Raw genomic sequence first — 24,615 nt, 5'->3', positions numbered from 1 at the left:
TAGTTTCATATTGTAAAAAAATATTGCTGTGCGATAAAATAAAATGAGATGTTGAAATATCATAGAGAATTTACAAAAAAATCAGTGTAAAAAATTATAATTTTTAAGATCTAAATTGTGGATAGCTGAACACTCAATTAGTAGTTCACTTTCAAAGTTATATTTTGGTTCGATTTTGCGTGTCAAATTAGAAAGTTCTTACTTTTTCCTACAGGGCATGTCTTAACTGCAATCCTCATGTTTTCGTCTTCTTTTTTTGACATACATCCGAGTACGTATGTAGGTGCATATTTGTTAATCATTTCATTTGTCGTTTAGTGGATCTACGGTTTGTCGCATTTTCGTTGCCATGTAGAAGCTTGTTGGCAATATGTTATGTAACAATAATTTCAACAATTTGTTGCTGTTTATTTCTCGAGTCGTTTCCCCAAGGTAGACTTTTAAGTGAAACGAGACAATTTCGCTATACGCCATGCACCAAACGCCGATTGCCATTCGCATTCACCCACAAATCACAATTAGAATCAGTGCGAAGGTTAATTTACCGCTGGGCACATGTGTTCATGTGTATATGTGTGTCTTTTTATATAGTGCACATGCAGATGATGTGTCCCTTGTGATGGTCGTGATGTCCACGAAGTTCACAGTGAACAAAAAACAACAATAACGTTTGTTGTGGACAATACAAATTGTTGTTGCTGCAGTTTGCATGGGGTAACGCTAATGTTTCGGTTGTGGCTTCTCGCCTCCCACAGTTTCCCAGCGAGTTCTCACAAAAAATCAACAACAAAAACATAATAGCGTCAATGATGAGTAAGCCTGCAGTAATTTGTACAATTACTTTATTGATTAAAAATGCTAAATTTAGACTGGTATTTTCTAGATGTCGTGGTTATTAATAAAACTGTGAGAAAATGAGGAAAAACGCGTTGAAATTTAGTAGAACTGACATTAAGTGGGGTGCGTTGTTCGCAAAAAAAAAAAAACAAAAACATACAAACAACAAAAGAAAATAAAGAAACCGTAAATGACTCAGCGGTTTTCCGGCACATGCCTGAAAGTATAACTGTGAAAATGAGTAAAGGGAATTTTGGCGAGAATATAATACATAACTAGAAAATCACGTAATTTGCATATTTGAGTACATTAGTAACATATCTAATTTCAAAGTAAATAAACTGTGTGCATAATTATGAAATATTTTTTATGCAGCTATTCACCTGCCAAAACAGTTTTGAAAGTTTACTCACCTTCTCGGCCTTATACATTTTTTTTCCGCCGTGGACCTTTTAGTGCTTTTGTGTGGCCTTGAAAGTCAATGTGTTTTGCCAATTTAATTTATGAATCTAGCGTCATACATACATATGTATGTGGCAGCAGAGACCATGTGCACCATATCAATCACATTCACTTTCAGGTTGAAGCAAGTTTGTTGCATATAGTATATTATACAGTCAGCGTCATATTTCATCGTACGGCACTCTAAAATAAATTTTTCCGTTTCCAATCCACTCAAATGTTTCATAAATAAAATAAATCTTGTCAGTTATATAATTCATAAGCAAATTAATTAATTTTATTTCAGAATGAAAATGATAAATAAAAAAAGCCGAACAAAATCTTTGCTTCATATTTCATTGTACGCTACATATTTACGTAATTAGATTCTATTATTAATATTTAATATACGATGCATTAGTTTTGAAACATAAAATTTAATATTTTGTTGGTCCACCGTTTAGATTTACTACGTCTTGCATTCGATTTGGCATCGAAGAGATCAGTKTAGCTGTAAATGAAGTTGGTGTCTTGCTCCACTTCTATTAAGGCCTTTTTTAGAGTGGCCACTGACAAAATTGTATCATTTTTAAGTTTCAGTATGTTTTGTGTCGTTGTCCTGTTGGAAAACATAATCATTCGGTAAAGCCAATTTTTCAACCGACTGTTTTAAATTTTGCCTCAAAATTTCTAAATACTGTAATTTGTACATTTCTGCGCTGATAAACACCATGTTTCCAACTCCAGAACCTGTCATATAACCCAAAACCACCACGCTGCATGTTTTACAGTACATCGCAAATTTTTAGCTTCAAGAGCTGTACCCGGTTTTCGCCAAACTTTTGAAGGTACATCAAATCCGAAAATGTTGAATTTGCTTTCGTCTTGGAAAAGAACTGTCCAAAAGTCCAGACCCTTCTTCAAGAGCTGATTTGAGAAAGTTAGGCGTTTTTGTCTACTTATTTCAGATATTAGCGGTTTTTGAGGAGCTGTTCGTGAAGAATATCCGTTACGTCGTAATGTTCTCTGAATTGTAGACTTGCTCATACACTTTTCCGAAGCTCTTTTTATTTCGCTGCATATTTCCAAACTACTCACACGTGAATTTTTCGTACAATATCCACAACGGCCCGTTCATCTCTACCATTATGTTTTCGCGGGCGGCCCGATCTTTTTTTGTATTCGCAAGTAGTTCATTTCATTTCAAACGAATCATTTTTTTCAAACGAATTTACTATATGCTGTATAGTAGACTTAGATTTAGCAATTTCAGTTTCTTTTCTTTTATCCATTATTGGAAAAATAGGATATACATAATATTTCTATGTTGAAGCTATGTATAATACTTAAAACTAACGGTAAAAAGTGCCGTACGATGAATTATGACGCAGGAACTTTGAACATTTAGTATACTTTCAAGTGTTTACATTCATTTGTAGAAAAAATGTGCGCAACTGCATTGCTTTCTATTTTAATCAATTTGTGGAAGAACTTTTTTCAGTTGAGTCTGCTGAAAACGGAAAAAGTGATTTTAGTGTGCCGTACGATGAAATATGACGCTGACTGTACATATAATAATATAAATATGTATATTGCATGTATCCTCTGTAGGACGGACATGTGCATATACATATGTACGTCCTTGCTACCCTTCAAAGTTCAATAAATTTACACACAATCACTCATATCATGTATATGTGTGTATGTGTATGTACAAGCCAATATCAACAGCTGTATCCCCATGCATGACCGTGAGTGGGTCAAGATATTGAAAAATTACTGAAATTATCGACAGTAATTTGCTAATGCAATTTCTTTGTTGTTTGCCTCTTTTTTGTTGACGAAAATAATCCTAATGGTTTATTCGTTGACTTTCAGGTCAATGATCATAAGTGATTGGTGAAGGAAAATTTGCGCAAAACTTTTGGATTTCCGTTATGTGTTATTATATTTAATACCACTTTGTTGAACTAATTATTAATGTGTATGGAAAACAATTTTTTTATAAGTATATTATCATGAGCAAGGTCGTTGTTAGTTGCAATAAACATTTCCAAATTATTACTGTCGGGAAAGTAATAGGACTAAGTTGATTTTAAAAAAATGTATTGAACCAATCGTTACAATGTTACAATTGTTTAAAAACTTTTAAAATATTTATCTTCTCAATCGATGCAGCGCTGACAGCGCGATTTCCAAGCAGTGAAAGCGTCACGGAAGACTTTGTTCGGAATAGCCTTGACAGGCGAGGTGAAAGCCTATAAGACTGCTTGATCATATTAAACTTGTCTGTCGTTGATTTACCTAGTTTCACACAGAATTTAATCGCGTACCTCTGCTCTAACGAAGGCTGCATTTTTGGCTTGGACCACTCACAGAAACACGTCGCGCGAAAATGTTTGTTCTTATCCAGATGCTCGGAGCGATTGACCAGCCTCTCGTTTGTTAGCTAGAAACGTCCTCTACTGAATCCAGTCAGTACGCGCACACCCCTAAGCGGCGGAACAAAATCAGTCTTATTACTTTCCGGTAAAACCCTGTAGCTACTAATGACTCGCAAACATAAAGGTTAAAGGCAGAAACATTTCTTAACAAAAATTAAGTTAATAAATATAGTCAAGACTGATTGTTCGGTTTCGTAGTCCCCACTTTTTATGAAAATGCTGACAAAGACCGAGGTTTTAATTTTTTCAATTCTATCGAGAATAGCAACATTTAAAATATTTTGAACATTACGTCCGGTTTTTAATTTTATATAAAAATAAGATCTAAACTTCGTCGGAACGAAGAATATTTCTACACTTTCAAACGAGTACTTCAAATATATCATGTGAACCTCATGTTAACCCCTTTATGATGATTTTCTACATGTTTATATTTTAAATCGTATTAATTCTTGTAGAAAAATGCCATTCTTTTTCCAACGGATAACTTTAGTAATACGTAGTTCGGTTGGGAAATTCCTATGTACCCACCTTATAGTCAGGAGCTGGCACCAAGGGGGCTGCTATATGTGAGTGATATTGTATGAGAAAAATTAGCCCCAAGGGAAGAACGAAATGTAGGAGAGCGACTTTTTTTTTAAAAATGGCAATAAGTTATCGAAAAAATAGTTGTATAATATTTGACCAAAATCCAAATCCAAATACAATTATTTTAACCAGATATAATCCGTTCCAATGTTTGTACCAAATTTCCAATATTAAAGTTTTTATACTGTAATCAATAAATAGTAAGACTCTTTCGCGCGAAAACCCATTCGCCATAACATCTCTGAAACAATGCTTTCCGACTACCAGGATGTCATGACACATATGATTACTGGCGATAAGTCTCTTCTATGCACACGACCCGGAAACAGATGATCAATCGATCAATTATCGTGGTAAAGGTGATCCCGATCCGAAAATATCACTTCAAAGCAAGTCAAAAATCAAGGGAAACCGGTTTGAGTCAATTGAAGACATCTAAAGTGAAAAGCTACGCCCATTGAAGGCTATTCCGCAAGTTAATTTTAACAACTGTTTCGAGGATGAGAAAAAACGTTGACAAGGCGGATAGCCTCTAAAACATTGGGGACGACATACATAGATTTTGAAGAATTAAAATTTCTAAAATTATGAACAAAGTCTTACTATTTTTTGCTCATGGTGTATCCTTATAAAAAGTAAAAGTTAATATAATTATTTTTGTATTATTTTCGTTGAAAAAACTCGAAACCAACACACGAAATAAAAAATAAAGACTCATTAATTGAGTAATTAAATCTTAAGTGATTTTCTTGTACCTCCTGTTTTGGTGAATGGTCCCTCTCAAGAAATGTAAAAACTTCATATAAAAAAACGCTTAAGAAATGGTCAAGAAACTTTCCTGCGATAAATTTACTTGTGCTAGTATTCAGCTCTAAAGTAATCTAGTACTAATTTTTAATACTTTTTTTCAATAAAATGCGAATATGGCAAACCTGGTTTTGCGAAGAACATCAAATCAACAATTCTTTCTTGAACGAAATTCAATGTAATCGTTGAATTCCTCATAAATTAGTTAAAATCACTATGATGAAATATAGTTCATTTTGAAATGTTGTATAAAACTTACCAATCATCCACAACATTCCTTAAATCGCAATGAAAATATTTATGTTACTTCACACATACATACATACACAATACCCACAAAGTTTATTTTCTTTGTTTATTCTCTCTTGCTATTCTAATGTGGATCATTCACAATGCGTAACCAGCTGTCAAAATTAGCTGAGAAATAATGTGTTTTTTTTGTTGAGCAATTAATTGAGAGCTGGATACCAACCTTAAGAAAGGATTATGCTTCCGCATTATATACCTATTTATCAAATATATCATATCAAGTTTTGAAAATATTTTTTTGAGCGATTGTCAAATTGTGCGGGATCCAACGATAACAAACGTTTTTTACGGCCAGGTGTTCATGCAATATCGAATGTATGCTGTTGGAAGAAATGCATAGGCATGCCTCTATCTGAAGGTATGTTACATGACGGTCTTGCATTATCAGTTCACGTACAGCATCGATGTTTTCTGGYACAACGGCTGTTTTTGGACGACCTTCACGGAATTCGTTTTTGAGCGAGCGTCGACCACGATTGAATTCGTTGTACCAATTTTTCACAGTGCTATAGGATGGTGCTTCATAGCCATACAAAGATTTTAGTTCATCAATGCACTCTTGTCGTGATTATCCACGTCGAAAGTTGTGAAAAATGATCGCACGAAAATGAATTTTTTAATTCCCTGTAAATAAAAGAATTCACGATTAAATGACAAAACGTTCTGAGTGATGTTATGCTAAAAAATGTCAAACTTTCTAATGGAAATGTCAGATTGCACCTGGCAACACTTAGTGTTGCCTAGGCCAGAAATATATCTAGCAGCCTCCGTATTATATGCTGATACTTATCAAATTATCTTGTGTCTCAGACATATAGCTATACTTCTTTTATTTGAACTTAAACTTTGCTGTGCCATTAAAAGTAAATGCTTTTTTCTAATTTCAGCAAAAAATTTCCACACACGAACGCTATTTTTTCACCGTCAATCGTGAATTAACAATGCGCGATTTAAAGCGCATTAACGGCGCTATAAAAAATTTACTTATTATGCGCAGTAAGCGCGAGGCACTGGGCGAGGGCGAGGTCGAGGTTGCAAAACGATTTTATGGCTCGAAAGTGGCGAGTATAAAATGCAATTAGTCTGCTATTTCGAGTTCGGCGGCAGTGTTGTAAACGTCATCATGTGAGCAGTTATAATGCAATTGGCGCTCACGTGAGGGACCACTCACTGTTGTGGTTGCGCAGTTAAATGCTTTCTAATAAATGTCATTCGGCCTTTATGACTTTTTTCACATTTTTAAGCGTTTTAAAGCTGTTCCTCAAAATCGTCATTTTTACACCCTTCTCGAGCAGTACCGTATATATATCCCACGCTGAAATGCGTACAGCTTAAATGTGCCTTTGTTGTTATATAAATAAACTGTGCAATCAATGGGTTATTTTTAGTACAAAATTGCCTTCCTGTGTCTCGCATTCTTTAACTTTTGCCTTCGCAAAGCATTGGCTCATGCATAAATTTCGCCAACTTTTTTTTGTGTCTTTCCTCATCTTTATCGGGCAATATGGCGCTGTTTGAAGCGGAAAAAGCAACAAAAAGCTGAGCGAGTTCAAGCAGATTGGAGCTATTGCAATCAACTGCCAGCCAGCCAGCCGTGCCGTCATATCTGAGATTTACATTTGGGTGCCTTTTATTTTCCTTATTTTCATACGCATGGCAGTGCGAGTGTGAATGCAAATACGCTTTTATTTCGGTTTGTCAATTTACTGATTAAACCTCGTCAACTAAAAATAGCACGACCATGCACAGTCATCACATAATTCAATTTCCATAAACAACTGCTCATACATAATGTGAGTTCAAGCACTCGCGTATATGTAACATACTATATACATACAAATGTATGTTGATAAGCATATCACATTGTACCACAGATTCGCACACTTGTTAAATCTGACACGGTCCTCAGAAATAGGTACATAGCTATACATGACAAACCCACAAACAAAAAATTGTTCATAAAATGTAAATATTTTCATTAATTCTGCAGTAAAGCAATTTGATATCATAAAAGAGTCGCCACATAACATGTTACCTTTTCTGAAAGTCAATCAAAAAGTGACTTCATTCTAGCAGATACCTTGCAACAGAATTGTGCGCTCTATTTCTAAGCTTTCTCTCAAAATGACGGTGAGTTTGCACAGCAATACCAATTAAAATTCCGCACCAATCCTAAGTGTATCCCATTTAATTGTCTTCAACAAAGATCTCGTTTATCTATTCCATCCATTGGCGAAATATCCTCTTTATCCCAGCAACCTTCTTACTGTTACAAACCCATTTTTGAAAAGCAATAGATGAAGAAATCAACTTCTGGACATTCTATTTCGAGAAAAAAAAACTTCTTTATTGGGTAAAGTGAAGGTCCTTCTCTTCCTTTGCTTCGCCGGAACACCACTTAATCAGCGTAACCGCTGTCTCTTAATTCGTTGAACTATGTTAATGTTGTCGTATATCTCGTACAGTTCGTCGTTCCATTGACTGCGGTATTCGCCGTTGCCAATGCCCAAAAGACCATAAATCTGCCGCAGAATCTTTCTTTCAAAAACTCTTAACGTCGACACATCGAATGTTGTCATCGTTCATGCCTCTAGCAGGATGGGTAAGATGAGTGACATTTAGAGTTATGTCTTTGTTCGTCGAGAGTGGACTTAACTCTTCAATTCTATTCAGTCCGAAGTACCACCTGTTGGCAAGAGTTAGCTGACGTTGTTATTGGTGTTAATTCTGGTTCCAAGCTAGACGAAATTATCTACGACTTCGAAGTTATGACTCTCAACAGTTACGTGGAAGTCAAGTCGCGTGTGCGAAGACGGTTTATTTGATGGTAGAATATATTTCGTCTTGTCCTCATTCTCAACCTGACCTATACGCTTCGCTGCCTTATCTAGTCTGTTTTTAAGTGGAATGATGTCAATACAGGGTGGCTGACCAAAAAAAAAAATAAATAACTTTTTTCATTTAACCCTTTCACTACCTTACTATACGCAGCGATGTTAAAAAAAATTTAGGTCGTTTTTTCGGATGGATATAATCTTCTAAAAGAGAAAAATAAAACAATTTTTTTTTTTTCGTATCCTTCAGAGGGAAGATATGTCCTGGGATAATATGTCCCACTGGTATATTTACACGGTATTAATTGGGACTATATATCCCCTGTCTCTTATACACATCTAGATGTGTGTATTAATTGGGACTATATATCCCATTGGTATAATTTTTTGAGAATAATAAAATTTAGTTTTTATTTGTAACTCAATTTAAGTTTTATTTATTTATGGAACATGCCAAAACATTAAAAGCATAAGGGCTCTTTGCACATTGAACAAATGTAATACGTGCGTTTTTCTTTTTTTATTGAGGTGCATAAAACACAGCGTCTGCGGCGATCACCTTTTACTGGCATATGATCTCCCACGTTTAACATTTTTTTTGCTCTTTTTGACCTGGGTCCTTTTGTTGTAGATGTCCTTTTGACTTTTGTCCTAACTCTTCCTTGCGCAATGAGCTGTTCTGCGAGTGGAACAATAAAATTTTTGTGGATATTTTCCTGATAAACAATATGGGCATTTACAATAGATGTCATGAGAAGCTTGAAAAATACTTTACGCCACCATTTGCTGGATTTTCTGTTCTGTTCATAAGTTTTAACCTTTTGATCAGATATGTCAACTCCTCCCATGTTCTCATTATAGAAAGCCAATGCTTTAGGACAGTTAGTAACAACCCTTGACCCATCTTTTTGCTTTCTGAAGACTGCGGACATTGTAGGACTATGACAGTTACTCATAACAATAACTTCACGTGAGKCCTGCCATTTTGCTACCATTATACCGGTTTCGCTAATGCAAAATTTACATTCACCTTTCTTCAAACGGTCACTAATGGTTGGCAAGTTCTTTCTRTTTTGAATACATGTTCCTACGCAAGCAAATGGCAAAGTTTTCATCAGATTATATGATGTGAAAAAACGGTCAGAAACCCACACAGTATCTGGATTTCGAATAGTTTTGCACAATTTAAAAACGACTCTCTCCCCTAAAGTTCCTSATAATGTTGAGCATTCCTCTTTACCCGCATAAATATTAAAATCATATGTATAACCAGTTTTAGAATCACACCTTTGCCAAATTTTTATGCCACGTTTAGTCGGCTTCATCGGAAGATATTRCTTTAGAGAAGATCGACCTTTAAATTTTGCCATGGACTCATCGAWGCTTTGACGCAAACTATCGGTACGAGTTTTGACAAACGTATATTTCAAACAATTGGTAACTTCTTCTWTATAATAAAGCTTAGATGCTGCTTCAGGTTTCTCAGGGAAGTTAAAATATAATTTTGACATTAAGGTCTGAAAACGAGTTCGCGACATCGCCTTTTTTATGTACTCATTTCCCATGGATTCATTTTGGGACCAGTAATCAGAAATCTCTGGAACTTTATTATAACCCATTATAAGCATAATGCCCAACAAAATTTTAATTTCTGATGCATCAGTTGGTGCAATATTATAACTTTTTTGTTTTTTTAGAATGCTCAAACGTTCATTTGTGCACTGCGCGATAAAAATAAATAATGATTCTGGAAAAATGCATTTGAAGACTTCGAACTCAGTTGCATTCCTTGAAATTTGAGCCAACAGAATGGGCTCAACGTCTTCAGTGATAGAAAAGCGAGGACGAAATAAAACTGATGGTTCTCCCCATACTACTGGAAGATTGGAACTTTCACTGGATAACACTATTRCATTATCAATATCCGTTACTTCATCATCCTCGCTCGGAGACTCGTCTACTTCGTTCTCGGAATCCGGAATATACTCTGAGTCAGAAGCACTAAAATCACTTACGTCAGAGTCGCTGGAATTGATAATCGCAAAAATGTCGTCTTCCCTCATATTTCTGGCAGATTTTTTTCTATTATTCATTCTGTAAAATTGAAAGATATAAATTCTATGAATATTTCCATTTCGGAAATGTATACCAATGGGATTATGTGTCCCGCTTATTTGAATTATACAATTCCAATGGGATMATATATCCCAACTGGACAAAACCCCAAATAAACGAATTTATTTACAACATTTTGTTGCGAACTCACCTTATTATATTGAAAAACACTTATTTTATTCACTCAAATTAATTTAGTAAACAGAAACACTTTTATACATTTACAAATAGGCAAACACGTGCACATTCACTGAAGGTTGCTGTCGGTTAATTGCAATAAAAGGCAGTACAGTTATTGAACGAAACCAAATCAGCTGATATTGAACGAAAAATACTGTAAACTGCCAAAGGGACCTTTTTTTATCTAAATTGAGCTTGAATTGTATTTTTGACGATTTTTTAAATTTCTCTTGGGATGCATGATCCCCATGGTAGTGAAAGGGTTAATGAATCTGGTTAATTTTTTTTATTTTGCAGATTGACTTTACATTTAACAAAAATAGGTAACTGGGACACTGAAACGCACTGGAGTCCGTAGTTTCGGTTCAAAGAGAGCATAGGTGCACGTTTGGCGGCAATCCTCCGAGCAGATGGACCATAATGAGACTTGTAAACAAATTCGCCGAGCATGGGACAGTCAACAGAAGACCTTACCATCGAAATCCTTCAGTTCGAACGGAGGAAACAATCGCTGCTGTAGCCATACAAAACAATCCACGTGTTTCGACAAGAATCTAATCTGCTCAAATGAGTGTAAGCAGGCAGTCAATTATGCACAAAGATTTGGACTTATTCCCATATAAAATTGAAATGGCCAACAAACTGAACGCTGCAGACTTGCCAATTCGCTTGGAATTTTGCCAGAAGATGCTTCAAATCATACCGTTATAGCAGAGCCAGTGAAAAACGCTACTGCCTTCCTTCCCTTTCCTTCCTCATCGGCAAAATGTGTGAGCAGTGAAAACGTGGCAAAAACGCAGAATTCAGCCATCTTTGTTTGTTTTCATTTGCACAATGTTGCCATTGCTCAATACGCATATATAGTTTTGTACACATCTATGTTTTCAATTACAATTTTTTATAATATAAAATATCAAAACTAAAAAAAAACTATTAAAAATAGTTTCTATATTAATAAATAATTGCAGCCGACTCTGATTTTGAGTTATTTTAAGAAAATTTCAAACATTATGATAATTACTACAGTATATAGATATTGGCAACCCTGGATCATTTCAATTCCATTATTTTTAAAACTAATTAAGCTATATTTAATAAAATTGAATTACCTTTAACATGAATAAAAGATAAATGAATTCCATACACTGAACAAAAATATTATTTGAGTTTCTTAATGTAGCAAAATTCATCAGCCACTCACTGTATCACTCTTTTAGAAGGTTGCATTTTCTCTAATTAGATCTGCAGCTCGAATTATTTTCTCCAGCACCAGATTGAAGAAGTCACACGATACGGAGTCCCCTTGTCTGAAACGTCGCTAGGTATGGCACGGCTCGAAGAGGTCCTTCCCGATCCTAACGGAGCTTTTGGTGTTGCTCAACGTCAGTTTCCACATATGTAATACCAAATTCGAACATAGCGGCATAGAAGAAGATCCTGTTCGTGGTCGATTGTAGATTTTCTATGTCTAATAAGATAACTGATTGGATTTTTCGATAGTAATTTTGTGTTTGGACCAACTTTGCCTCGTTACCATACAGACCATTCGCGAAATCCATCCTTTATATATGTATATGTAAAATGTAATCTAGTTTTCTTCCAATAGTTTTGAGCAGGGAGATGATTGTAATACTGCAGCCGATTTTGCGTTACTGCGATTGTTTTCGGCATCTAGCTACTAACTTGGTCCTCATCATTCAGTTTCGTGTTGGCATTAAGGCCAAAACACTGTGTTAACAGAGGCCTGCAAATTTCATCTCGGCTAGAGGTAACACATAAGGGCAATTGAGAATCTGGTGCAAATGCTCTCGCATCTTTGCAATTGCAAATTACCGAGCATATTTTTGCTTTTGCACTAACAAAATTTATAGCTATGCACCTGCTGCACCATTGCAAATAGGCAACACTAAAACGTCAATGTATTATTTGCAACACTGGTTTGCAAATTATCAGCTGCTGTCAAAAATAAAAACATTGTAAACAAAAAGAAGAAACGGAGCAAACCTATTTGAATTAAATAAGGCTAAAACACGAAAAGCCGAATAAAAAGTGGAGCGAAAAGGAAATCCAGAGTCCATCTTTCATCTTTCATCATCCATTCTTATTATCAAAATCACTGAAATTCGTTGACTATGCAGTTGGTTTCGGGCAATGAACTCCATATTATACACTAAGACCTGTCAAAAGCTGAGTTTTCTTAATGTGAGAATATATATTATACATTTATAAGTATATATACACTTGTATATAAGCCGACACGAGTATGCACCTATGTAGTTCCTCTCTAAAAACAGCTGCTGAACTCCGCAAAAAAAATTTACGGGTTAATTAGTGGAATTTTTGTGGCATAAAATATCTCAGATCGACGTGTCGAACAAATGAATGAACACAGCCGCTACAAGTGCCCACATACATACATATGTAGATCTACATATACATAGTATATTAGACACAAAGTAGTCGCTTGCTAGTGTCACTACGTAAGAGCGACCTTGCGGAGCGCGCAGTTTTGTTGCACACGACTTATGAGTACATACTCATACCCCACCTAAACCGGTATACCCCGGCGCCCTGCACACAGCCGAACAGTTAAATTTTTACTTGATGACGCTTTGTTGATTTGAATTTGATTTTTATTCTTTTATTTTTTTATTTTTTTATTAATTTCATTCAGTTATACTATATTATATAGCTGGATGTGTAAAAAGTACATTTAAGTACTACAACTTTTTTGTCTCGTTCATGCTTCGGTTGATGAAAATTTCCAATTTTAGTATGAATTAAGCGTCTAACGGCAGCGCTCAGCAATTGTTTGTGGCGTTACAGCTTCTAACATTGCATCGCACTGCACCATTGCTGCTGTTGTTGTTATTGTAAGTGTGACGCACTCACTTTCCAACCAACCGGGTAATTGTGGGTGGGTATTGCCACCGTCATTTTTCTCTGTATTTTTCATTTGTTTTTGGGTTATATATTTTTTTGTTGTTTTTATCTGCTTGAATGCTTAATGACGCTGTCAGCTGCTGTTGCTGTTAGCTTTACTGATTTTTATGACCTTTTTGTTGTTTATTTGAATTTGAACAATTATTTATTTTGTGCAAATTTCCGCTCGCATTTGCGGTCGCCGCCTGCTTCTGTGGATGTGTAGGTATGTGTGTGTCTGCAACTGTGTTTTAATGTTTTAAACATGTTGTTTTGCCGTTTCGCTTTTAAATATACATACATATATTTATGTGAAGTTGTTTAACTGCAAATTATTTCTAAAAATATTTTTGCAGTTAATGATTATAAAGTATTTAACATTTTCCATGTTTAAAAGTGATTATCAGCGTTGTTGTGGTTATTTTTCACGGAAGAACGGTATTCTGAGATTTACTCTTATTTTTTATACTGCTTAGCTTCATGGTAATGAATGAAGTCTTACTTTTATTGTTTCTCTAATTATTTAAACAAACCTGTCTAGAGCAATTAGATAATTTTGATAATTATTTTCGTAGAAAGGAAAAATAAATCGACTTCCGCTCTTCTATGCTTTCTCATAGTTATGTGTTAGACCAAGACTCGAATTATTCCTCGAGACTGTAGGTGGTAAGGCTCAGTTCAGGGTCGGTCACCGCCAGCCCACACTTGAGTATATAATTTTTCTTTCATATTGAGATTTTGATTAAAAAAAATCGCCAATCTTCGAAATCACTATCTTCAAGAGGACCTGGCTGACCGTCGGCGATTGTAGGAAAAGAAGAACTTTATCTTGATTTTGGACTATGAGCTTGTGTGACAGCTATATGCTGTCAGGTTCCAACAAAGAAACAGCTTCTTGAAAAAAAAAAACGTTTGCAATTTTTCAGATCGATATCTCAAACACTTAGTGAATAGTTCGGGTATATACAGACAGACCGACATGGCTAAATCCACATACTTCGTCATGCTCATCATTTATAGAAATGCATGTATATTTGTTATAGGGTCGCCGACGTTTTCTTTTGGGTGTTACAAACTTCGTGAATATACCCTGTGCAGGGTATAGAAAAGTTTAAATAGTAACAAAAAATAGTAAGTACCGAGAGTTGAAGAGATAAGCGAGACCCATTTGCAGACAAAAAAAGAGAAACCGATATGCGTGGTTACAAAGATCAATTTGGTTACTTGCCAACGTGGTCGACAGGGGTAGTGCTCGAAATTTCTACGGGAGGATACAGCGACTAGCTAGGTTTCAGATGGTCCATCCGTTGAGTCCAATTTTATATAACTCGTTCGAGCTTTTCGCTGGTAACTGATGAATGACACGCCTGCTGTTTGCTAGAAGACCCGAATCGAAGCGGGATTGTCCGCATAGACTTTAGACTTTACTTGTCCCCACAGGAAAAAGTCGAACGGTATGATATCACAGGATCTTGCTGGCCAATCGACAGCCCAAACAAAAGGTCTGTTCGGTTCTACACTTCTCTTTGAAGTCATTTGAAATCCTTCTAACTTAATTATGACAGTTTACCAGTTTTATACCAGTTTTTGTTTGATTCACCACTCTTCATTATGTCAGTCTATCAGCTTTAATCTTCTGACGTGGAAAAAGCAGCATTTGTTATCTTTTCAACTACCTCGTATGACTAATAGAATCACACTTAATGTCTATGTATGTACCTAAGTATGTTATAAAATTATGTATTAAATCTAATTATCAGTTAAGTGTGCCATTAGGGGTCACTGTAAGTGCTTTGTTGTTGTTATACATTTTCCATTGATTATTAACATGCATTGCCATATTCGTACAGGCATGCGGTGCATTTAATCAATAGTCAATATCGCTCAAATCGGCACGAAATGCCTTAAGCGTTGGCCCACAAAGGCTGAAGCGCTACAAATCGTTGCATCGTCGAGTACATTCTGCCTATTTTTAAGAAAATTAATATGTCCGTACATATTTGAATACATCTCGTTTTGTACAAGGGTAGGTGTGTATGTGTGTTGCATAAATTCGTTAAGAATAGCTAGTCTGAGCGCGTCGGCATTCTGATTGGCATCTACTGCCGTCGAGCGCAAGCAAAAGCCGCATTTTCTTTTTAATTTATTATTTGCTTTTACTTTTGATCCTCGGTTTCATTCAATGCAAATTTGTTTTATTTTTTGTTTTTGCTTCTTTTATAGTAAACATTTTTAGTTAAAACTGGTTTTAATTGCGTTTTGCTTTTTTGCTAGCTATTTTGTAGTATTGTTTTTGTGCACACGCGCGGTTTCGACTCAGGGGGGTCTCTTGTGTACTTTAAAAATAATCATAAATACATAGTTGCTAGTTATTTGCAAATCATAATCTTTGTATTCTTAAACAAATATTTAGTTTCTTCTTGATTCAGTTCTTTGCGGGCAGTATTCGGAATTAAATACTTGTAGTTACATAAATATAAACTATTTACTCCCGCATATTTGGTTTTCAATATTTTTAAATTTATTTTTTTTTATGTATTTTTTTATTTGAATTTTTTGTAAAAAAATTTACATAATTTTGTAGTAAAATTTTCTTCCACCTATTTTGCTTTAGTATATTCTTCATCATCGATTACTGCTGAGGTAGTTTTGTTAAGCGATTATATCCGTTTGATTGAAAGTCAAAAAAATAATTTTTTTTTTATTGTTAGCGTAGCCTTCTGCAAGAAGAACTCTGAAAAAAAAGTGTCTATCAGTGAGATTTTAAAATTATTAAAAAATCCAAAAAAAAAAAAACGAAAAGACAATATATTTTTACTTTTAATAAATACAGAAAATAATAGGTTTTCCACAAACTTGTGCCTTTCCAAAAATGTATTAGGTCTACAACTTTGCTTCAGCCGTTTTTTGTTTTTTTTTTTGTAAATTTAACGCTTCATTGTATAAAAACGGTGCAAAAGTGTTTTCCCTTATTCCCTCAAAAGGCAATGCTTATTTAACACACGAAATGCTTTACGATCCATTTTTTGGAAACTAACACAAGTTGCTTTACAAAAATTCTATATTTTTTTTAATACATAATAGAAATCATATAGATGGTGGTAGTAGAGTAATAGTATGTGTCAGCCTCAGTAAAGCGTGGACGTGTCCTTAACCGCATTTTTCTTGTAATTAAAAAAGAAAAGCAAAATTTTGCGCAAATGTCGAGAATTCGGCTCAAAAAGTGACATTTTCAGTTGAGAATAAGTTTGGGATGCACTGCAAATTTTCGGAAAATTTTTTCAAAAATATTGATTAAATAACTGCAGTGGCCTTTGAAAATTATAAAAAATTAAAGCTATCATAGTAAGTTGAAACCATCGGAAACGCAAGATAAAATAACAAACATTAAAGGAAAAATAATATATGGCGATCCAATCTCGGAAAAAGTAAGGGGAGGCTTCTAATTGAATTCTAAAGGATTAAACAAGGTTTATCCGGCAAAACTACATGTCCTTTGGAAAATGTTATCGGAAACGAATAGTTCAATACCCTTTGTGTGTGTATTTTTTTCACAAACACCTCAATATTTATGTGAAAAATTAAAAAAACCAAGATTTTGCGTTTTCTGTTTTTATCTTGTACAAATTTTGTTTCTCTCACGGTGGAAATTTACCTTTACCACCTTTTGGTCCAAACACACTGCATTTTTTCAAAATAAACCGAAATTGAATGTATGTACATATATCCTAAAGGTGGGATTATACTATGGATATATGTATTTCAAGTAAAAATTGTTCGTCTATTTGCTTTGATTGAGAATATTTCTCTATAGTAATGACGGAGAACTGATAAGGGGCATGCATCAGCTTCTTTGTAGAATATGATCGATGTGGCTTCAGCAAATGGGTCTCGTAGTGGACGAGGGCAAAATGAAATATCCAATATCATCCAAACAGTCGTCACATTCGCGATTGGTTCCCATGTTACTGTTGACAGTCATAACTTTGAAGTTGTAAATAATTATAATTTTATTTTGGACCTAGCATTGATACCAACAACAACGTTTGACTCGAATTAAGAGACAGCGGTTACGCTGGCTAGGTAAAATATAGCTTTGATATACACTTGTGCTCACATAATTAAGTCACGCCAGTAACAGAACGAAAGTTTACTCAAAGCAACTTCTATGGTACAGGAATGAAACTTAATTTTACAAAAAATGGAAGAAGTTTTAATTCAGTTCAAAACAGAATACTTATTTTTTATTCAACTTCTAAAATAATAAAAATCCATGTTGTTGTGCTCATATAATTAAGTCACCTAAAGAAAAATGTTATTCGAAGTATACGACATTTTTTTGCAGTTTTACCTTACCTAAGACTAATACTTAGCTGGATAGCCTTTATTACGTAGCACCTCAGTACATCGCTTAGGCATTGTTTGGACTAAAGTAGCACATTGAGCGGGACTTATGTTGTACCACTCTGCCTGTATTATTTCCCATAAAGAATCTTTGTTGCGAGGTTTTCGTGCAGCTATGGCTCTTTTTATAATCCGCCATAGGTTTTCTATGGGGTTTAGGTCCGGACTTTGAGCTGGCCAATCCAGAATTTTAATATTTCAACTACGTATCCAAGTTTTAACGACCCGCGAGCAGTGTTTGGGGTCGCTATTGTGCTGAAAAATCCAAGCTAACGGTAAGTTGTCCACATAATCACCGTCTAAATTGTTCTCCAGTATTCCTTTGTACATTTCACCTGTCATTTTCCCGTCTATTTTAACAATCGGGCCAACGCCTGATGACGTGAAGCAACCCCACACCATCACCGATGAACCGCCATGTTTCACGGTTTTTTTAGTGTATTTGGGATTGAGTTCTTGCAAAGGGGCTAAAGGGCCATTCAATGAATTTTCTTGTAGTCGTCTTCGTACAGTTTGCGCAGATATTTGTACGCCGTGGTATTCCTCTAATTGAGCCTTAATTTCTGTGGAGGTTAAAAATAGATCAGACTTACTTAGCCTTACTAAGGCCCTATCGTCAGAACGGGTGGTCTTTCTTGGCTTTTTGCGCGGTAAATTTTCAAAAGTCTTATTTTTTTATAAAATTGAACAGCGTTATTAATTTTGCCTCGAGAAAATCCTAAAACATCTACAACTTCGGCAATATTTTGATATTTTTGAAAACATTCCCATATGACCCTTCTTTCGCTTGAAGTTGTGCTTTTATTCTTGCCCATGACGACGATGACTACAAATTTTGTTAAGAATAACTTAATTTAGTAAAAAAGAACAATATTGATGTAAATTGTGACGAAAAAATTTTAATTTACCCGTTTCAAACAGAATGACTTAATTATGTGAGCACACTTTAATTGACAATAAATGGCAAATTCATTTAAACTCTCCCAAACGAAAATACTTCAATGCGCTGTAAAACGGTATCGTTCCTAGAATAACGGAACTTTTTGTTCGCGCAATATTAGGGATGTTGCATAAAGAAATATACCTTGTTTTTTTTACATGTTGTAAAAAAGTACTGAATGACTTAATTATATGAGCACAAGTGTATGTCTATCCGTTCGGTTGTCCTCGAGTAAAAATTTAAATTTCGATTCGACGGTATGGAATTTTTTAAAATTATATTTTAAATTAATATTATCGTTTGCTTTTGAATTTTTACTGGGCACATTTTGATATATCTTTTTTTTGTTTTTGTTTTGTTTTAATTATATTTATTAATTTTTAAACGTTTTCCATTACTGTCAGTCACCAATTCCGATTCGCATACTTTAATTTGTAGAAATTTCCATTTCTCCTCTAATTTTATATATATTTCTACTCTCACATACATACGAAAATTCCCAGACTCAACGCGCTTCGTCATTTTCTCTATACAAACGAAATAAATAAGTATACAGTAAAAAAATAAAATCATCGCGATCCTCGAAATACCATGCCACTGCACAAATATTTTTAGCACCGCCCATTTACGTATTTACGTATTTATGCATTTATTTGTATATTTATTTCTGCTTAAAAGCTCTTTCACTTTCGTTTGCAATAAATTTTCGAAATTTACTTTCCATGGCATTGACGTGTGTACTTGTGTACACTCAACAGTATTTAATTCACACAAATGCGAAATGTCGGCATTTTATTCGAAATTTATACGCAATGCATATGTACATATGTATGTGTGTTGATGCGATGAATTGCACTTTTAAAACATGCAAATTTTCAAAATTAATCTATGCCATTGCTGTCACCTTAATTTGTCGTCGCGCGCTATTTTGTGTCCTCGCGAAAATTTGAAAATTTTGAACATTCAAATCACAAAAATAAATTGTTCGATTACCAATTAGCATTTCTATAGTTAGACTATGTACATACATATATAAACGCACGCAACTTTTTTCTTGAAATTTTACCAAAATCACAGAGATTTTTGCTGATCGCCGGCAGGTGTAAGGCGCACCGTTTATTTTGCAATTTCTTTAATTTTGGCTATATTTTTCGCTGTACATTTAATTGAAAATTTTAATTTGTCTTGTCAGGTACAGCGCTGTTGAAATTAATAAATTTTCACGTATTTTGGTTGGCTGTACAATTTCTCTGTAGACAAATTATTTATTTGCCATTAATTTAATACGGTACATTTGTTTGCGGATTTTGCTGCATCAGTTGAAATCGTTTGGTTAATTATATTATTTTCAGCCATTTAGTGGGAAATTAATTACAATTTTGTTGGAAGAAAAGTCCAAAGTTAGTCGCCTTCGAACTGAAGCTTCTTAATAGAATTTTCGAGCGAGGCAATTAGCTGCAGCAGTACATAAAACGTACTCAATTAATTCGTAAATTAAGCCATAATTGATAGTTATAGAAAAACAAGAATAATAATAAATAATATACTCACCGATACATGTGGTAAAGAGTCAACTGGAATATTGAAAAGCCTTCAGTTTAGTATACAGATGCGTACAACTGATTAGCAATGCTTTCTTTTTTTTTTTTTTTGGAAAAATTATTTAATTTCAGTTATAAAGTTAATATTTCATTGCAATCACGGGTTGACATCTACGAGGCATTGACTCCACTAAACTTTTGCAGATGTCCTTTGGAATTTGACTCCATTCCTATTTGACCTTTTCGTATAATTCCTGTAAATTTCCAGAACCGAACTCATTTTCTTTAAATGTGTCCAAAGATTTTCGATTAGGATTCGGTTACGGACAGCATAAAGGCCAGTCTAATACAGTCACCTCGGTTTCCTAAAACCATTGCTTTGTACCGCGCGCAGTATGTTTCGTGTCGTTGTATTGCTGCTAAATCCACAATATTGTTATTAGCATATCGTAACATTACGTTGTCTATGATTGACATGTATAATATTTGAGCTGATCCATGCGGCCATCGTTTTTACTAATAGGCTCAACATCACGTCACAACATGACACACCAAATCATTATACAGCCGCCACCATGCTTTAGTGTATTCTGGTGTATTAGGGGTTCAATCCCTAATTATTTTGCTTTCTTCAGAAAATACTACTCTTTTCCAATGATATTAATATCATCGGTGTACGCCAGCAGTTGTACACTCTTATAGAAGATTATATCTATTCTATTTAGCTGTTATTTTTTCCAGCAGCAGATTGACGAAGTCGCACGATAGGAAGTCGCCTTGTCTAAAACCTCGTTTGGTATCAAACACCGCGGAAAGATCCTTCCCAATCCTGACGGAGATTTGGTATTGCTCAACGTCCACTTAGACAGCCATATTAGTTTTGCAAGGATATCAAATTCAGACATAGCGACATAAAGGCAGCTTCCTTTCGTGCTTTCAAAAGTAGCTTTGCAAGCCACGAAGAGGTGATGTGTGGTGAATAACTGGTCAGCTGTTGATTATCCAGGCCTGAAGCCAATGTCCAATTAGTTTGCTAACGATGGGCTGTAATCGTTCACACAATAGGCTCGATAGAACCTTATATACAATGTTGAGGAGGCTTATCCCACGGTATTCCGCGCAGATTGTGGGGTCTCCATCAAGCTCTTCGTACTCACGCAAATCCAAACCTCTACATTATAAAAAAATATACATTTAAATGAATTAAATACGAGTATTGGCACATAAATAGTTCTAATTTATCAATACCTTTCTCAATAATACAAAAAAATTATTTCAAACCTCACAAACTTTACTCGTACAAAAACATTGCCTTCAAAACCGAATGAAGAAGAGATTTCACACAAAAAAAATTATATTCGTAAACAAATCATACAAAAATTTGGAATAATTTTCAAAATTTTCCGTTAAAAATTAAAGAAATAACAACAGAATAATAGAAAAATGATAAAGAAAATCAACTGTTGGGAGGGTAAGAAGTATCAGCTGGTGACTAGTGATAATTACGATGCCTACATGAAGGAGCTTGGCATGGGCTTGGTTCAACGCAAATTAGGCAACACCAAAAAACCGATCGTTATGCTACATAAGATTGAAAGCACCCACAATTTAATCACAGTGATCGATGATCAACCAACTGTACTCACCTTCAAGTTGGGCAAAGAGTTCGACGAAGAAACTTATGATCTGCGCAATATGAAGACCACATTCAATTTGTATGACAACACCTTGGTGCAAGAACAAAAGGGTGTTGTGTGCACGAAGATCACACGTGAATTTCATCTAAATAAAATGATGGAGCAATCTGTGATCAACAATGTGGCCGCGCGTAGAGTATTTCATGTGCTTGGCGAAGACGAAAGCAAGGACTTGACCGAATTGTTGGAGAAACTTGAAAATGAGCAGCAGGAAAAGAAGGAAGAAGATAAGGAGGCCAAGCAAAAGAGTGAAGCCAAAAGAGAAGTCGAAAGAGTAGTTAACCAATTGGTGGAATAATTAGCTGCCACAAAGCGGTAATTTGACAACGACAACAAAGAAGAGGTTCTGCACTCGCCACAAAGCAAGAAGCGAGAAAAAATGATGATTTGGATCGAAAAGGTTACCGTCTGTTATATCAAAGTAAAGAGACTTTACAATTGAGTATGTACTTAAAAGGATTGCCACCTGTTTGTTTTTCATTTAATATATTTTTGCAATATTTGATTTTCAACACCAAATTTAATAACAAATTGTTTACACTATGGTAGATAGTATTTAAATAAAACCACTTCACCACTTCTGTTTAATCAATATTTTCTTTCTCTATTTTCAGAAAAGAGGTTTTGTTTCTATCACCTCAACAATTTAGCTGAAACCATCCTGAACGGTATGTAGATAACCACACTTAAGGCTAAAAGTAGATACATTAAGGAAATACAAATTCCAGCCGTAGGCACCTAGTATGTTGTGCTTGGTTTGCGCTTTTTGATTTAAAATAGTTTCATGTCTAGTAATTTGTCTCAGACCAAATTTGCCACATTCAAAATTTGGTTCGTTTGGAACTCATGAAAAATGGTATATAATTAAATAAAGACAGGAAAGCAAGCGTTTACCTAACTGGATAAGATATACATTTTTTCTGACTAGAGGGCAGAGCTCATTGCAAGGAGAGAGATGAATGGATTGATTGGCTGTTGAAACACACAGATTTGAAGTAATCCGATTGGTACATACTGATCAAATTTGACTCAGAATGACTGAAGAAAACAATTTAACGTATTTTAATACAAATCTTATTATCACCTTTAAAATCTTCTTTTGAACTAATAGTCTTCAGTGCAACGAAATTTGATTTTTTTTCGGTTTCCGGAGCCCCATTCCCTTGATTGTTAGATAGTTTCGAGGTCCTATTGAAAAGCCCACGTCTTGTCGCCGGCATTGATGCTACACTGTAGCTTCCCCTTTGCGAGCTCTACTGGACGATATTTTGCTACGACTATGTCAAAGCATATCGATCCATAAAACCCCATAAGATCCCCTGTCATCTTGCGCCGTTTTTCAAGAATTGTTCTTTAACTCCTTCGATGTTATCGTCAGAAGCGGATCCACGTCTTTCATGCAGAAGAATGAATGCTTTGTGTCACTCAAATATTGATGTACTCGTATGTGATAAAGTTGGTTCCCCAAAACACTTTTACAACATATTCAACAATTCCGTAGCCGTGATTTAGAAATTTCAAGCTCACTTGTTCAAACTCAATCTCAGCAGACGAAATTTTTGCGCCGTAAACAAACAGCTACCAAACACAAAGAATTTGTCATATGGAGATGAAACATCACAAAAGCATATACTAAAGAGTGAACCCTTTCGGGGTTCCCTACTTTCTTTCTTTAAAAAAAAATCACAGAACATCAGATTTAATGGGGAATGTTCGTTATGATTCGAAAAAACATTCTGGGGCATTTATTTTTTGAAGATTATCTCTTTCAATTGTTGACCGCGTCTACATCTCTGATGGTCCATCCGTTGAGTCCAATTTTCGATGACTCGTCCGAGCATTTCGAATGGTTTCTGGCGAATGACATGCGTGATGTTTTGCTAAGAGGACTGAGTCGAAGTGGGGTTGACTTAGACTTTACATATCCCCACAGGAAAAAATCTAACGTTGTGATATCACTCACTGATATCTTGGTGGCCAATCGACCGGCCCAAAACGTGAATCTCTCAATAAATCCAAAACCACATGTCGCCGAGATCACGAGCTGCAAATTCAGTCATCAAAGTCGACTAAGATGGTGCGATAACGGTCGTTATGGACGGTTACGTTCTCACCGCCATATTTTTTGAAGAAATATAAACGAATGATTTCAGCGACCCACAAACCACATCAAACCGTTGTTTTTTCTGGATGAAATGTCAGCACTTGAATCTCTTCAGGCTGCTCTTCGTCCCAAATGCGATTATTTTGTTTGTTTACATACCCATTGAGCCAGAATGGGCTTCATCGCTTAACAAATTTTGGTTCGAAAATGTCGGATCTTCTTGGGACTTTTCAAGAGCCCATAGACCGTAGCGATCTCGAATGGGAAGGTCGAGAGGCTTCAGTTCTCGCACAAGTTGTATTTTATACGCTTTACATTTCAGATTTCGACGTAAAAGTCGCGCGAAGTCGTTCCATACGTCAGTCCGAGTTGATGCCAAAGGCATCGATTTTACGCGGTCTTCGTGTACACTCTTTATAAAAGGATATACTAATCTAGGAAAAAATGTTTAT

The 24,615-nt window shown here is 35.2% G+C and overlaps 2 protein-coding genes across 2 annotated transcripts in view; both read left to right on the top strand.

The window, feature by feature from the left end:
- Positions 1-24,615, top strand: part of LOC108978180 (E3 ubiquitin-protein ligase RNF181 homolog) — a 77,951-nt gene that overhangs the window by 2,543 nt on the left and 50,793 nt on the right. The window contains exon 2 of the mRNA XM_018948338.1: positions 22,674-22,727. The gene's annotated coding sequence lies outside the window, so the exon portion shown is untranslated. The remainder of the gene's footprint in view (positions 1-22,673; positions 22,728-24,615) is intronic.
- The window catches only part of LOC108978179 (serine/threonine-protein kinase OSR1), a 45,618-nt gene continuing 43,379 nt past the window's right edge, over positions 22,377-24,615 (top strand). The window contains exons 1-2 of the mRNA XM_018948336.1: positions 22,377-22,459; positions 22,674-22,727. The gene's annotated coding sequence lies outside the window, so the exon portion shown is untranslated. The remainder of the gene's footprint in view (positions 22,460-22,673; positions 22,728-24,615) is intronic.

Source organism: Bactrocera latifrons, unplaced genomic scaffold (genome assembly GCF_001853355.1).
Source record: "Bactrocera latifrons isolate USDA-ARS-PBARC rearing strain unplaced genomic scaffold, ASM185335v1 scaffold_119, whole genome shotgun sequence".
Taxonomy (NCBI): Eukaryota; Metazoa; Arthropoda; class Insecta; order Diptera; family Tephritidae; genus Bactrocera; species Bactrocera latifrons.
This window is presented reverse-complemented; position numbering and strand designations above follow the sequence as displayed.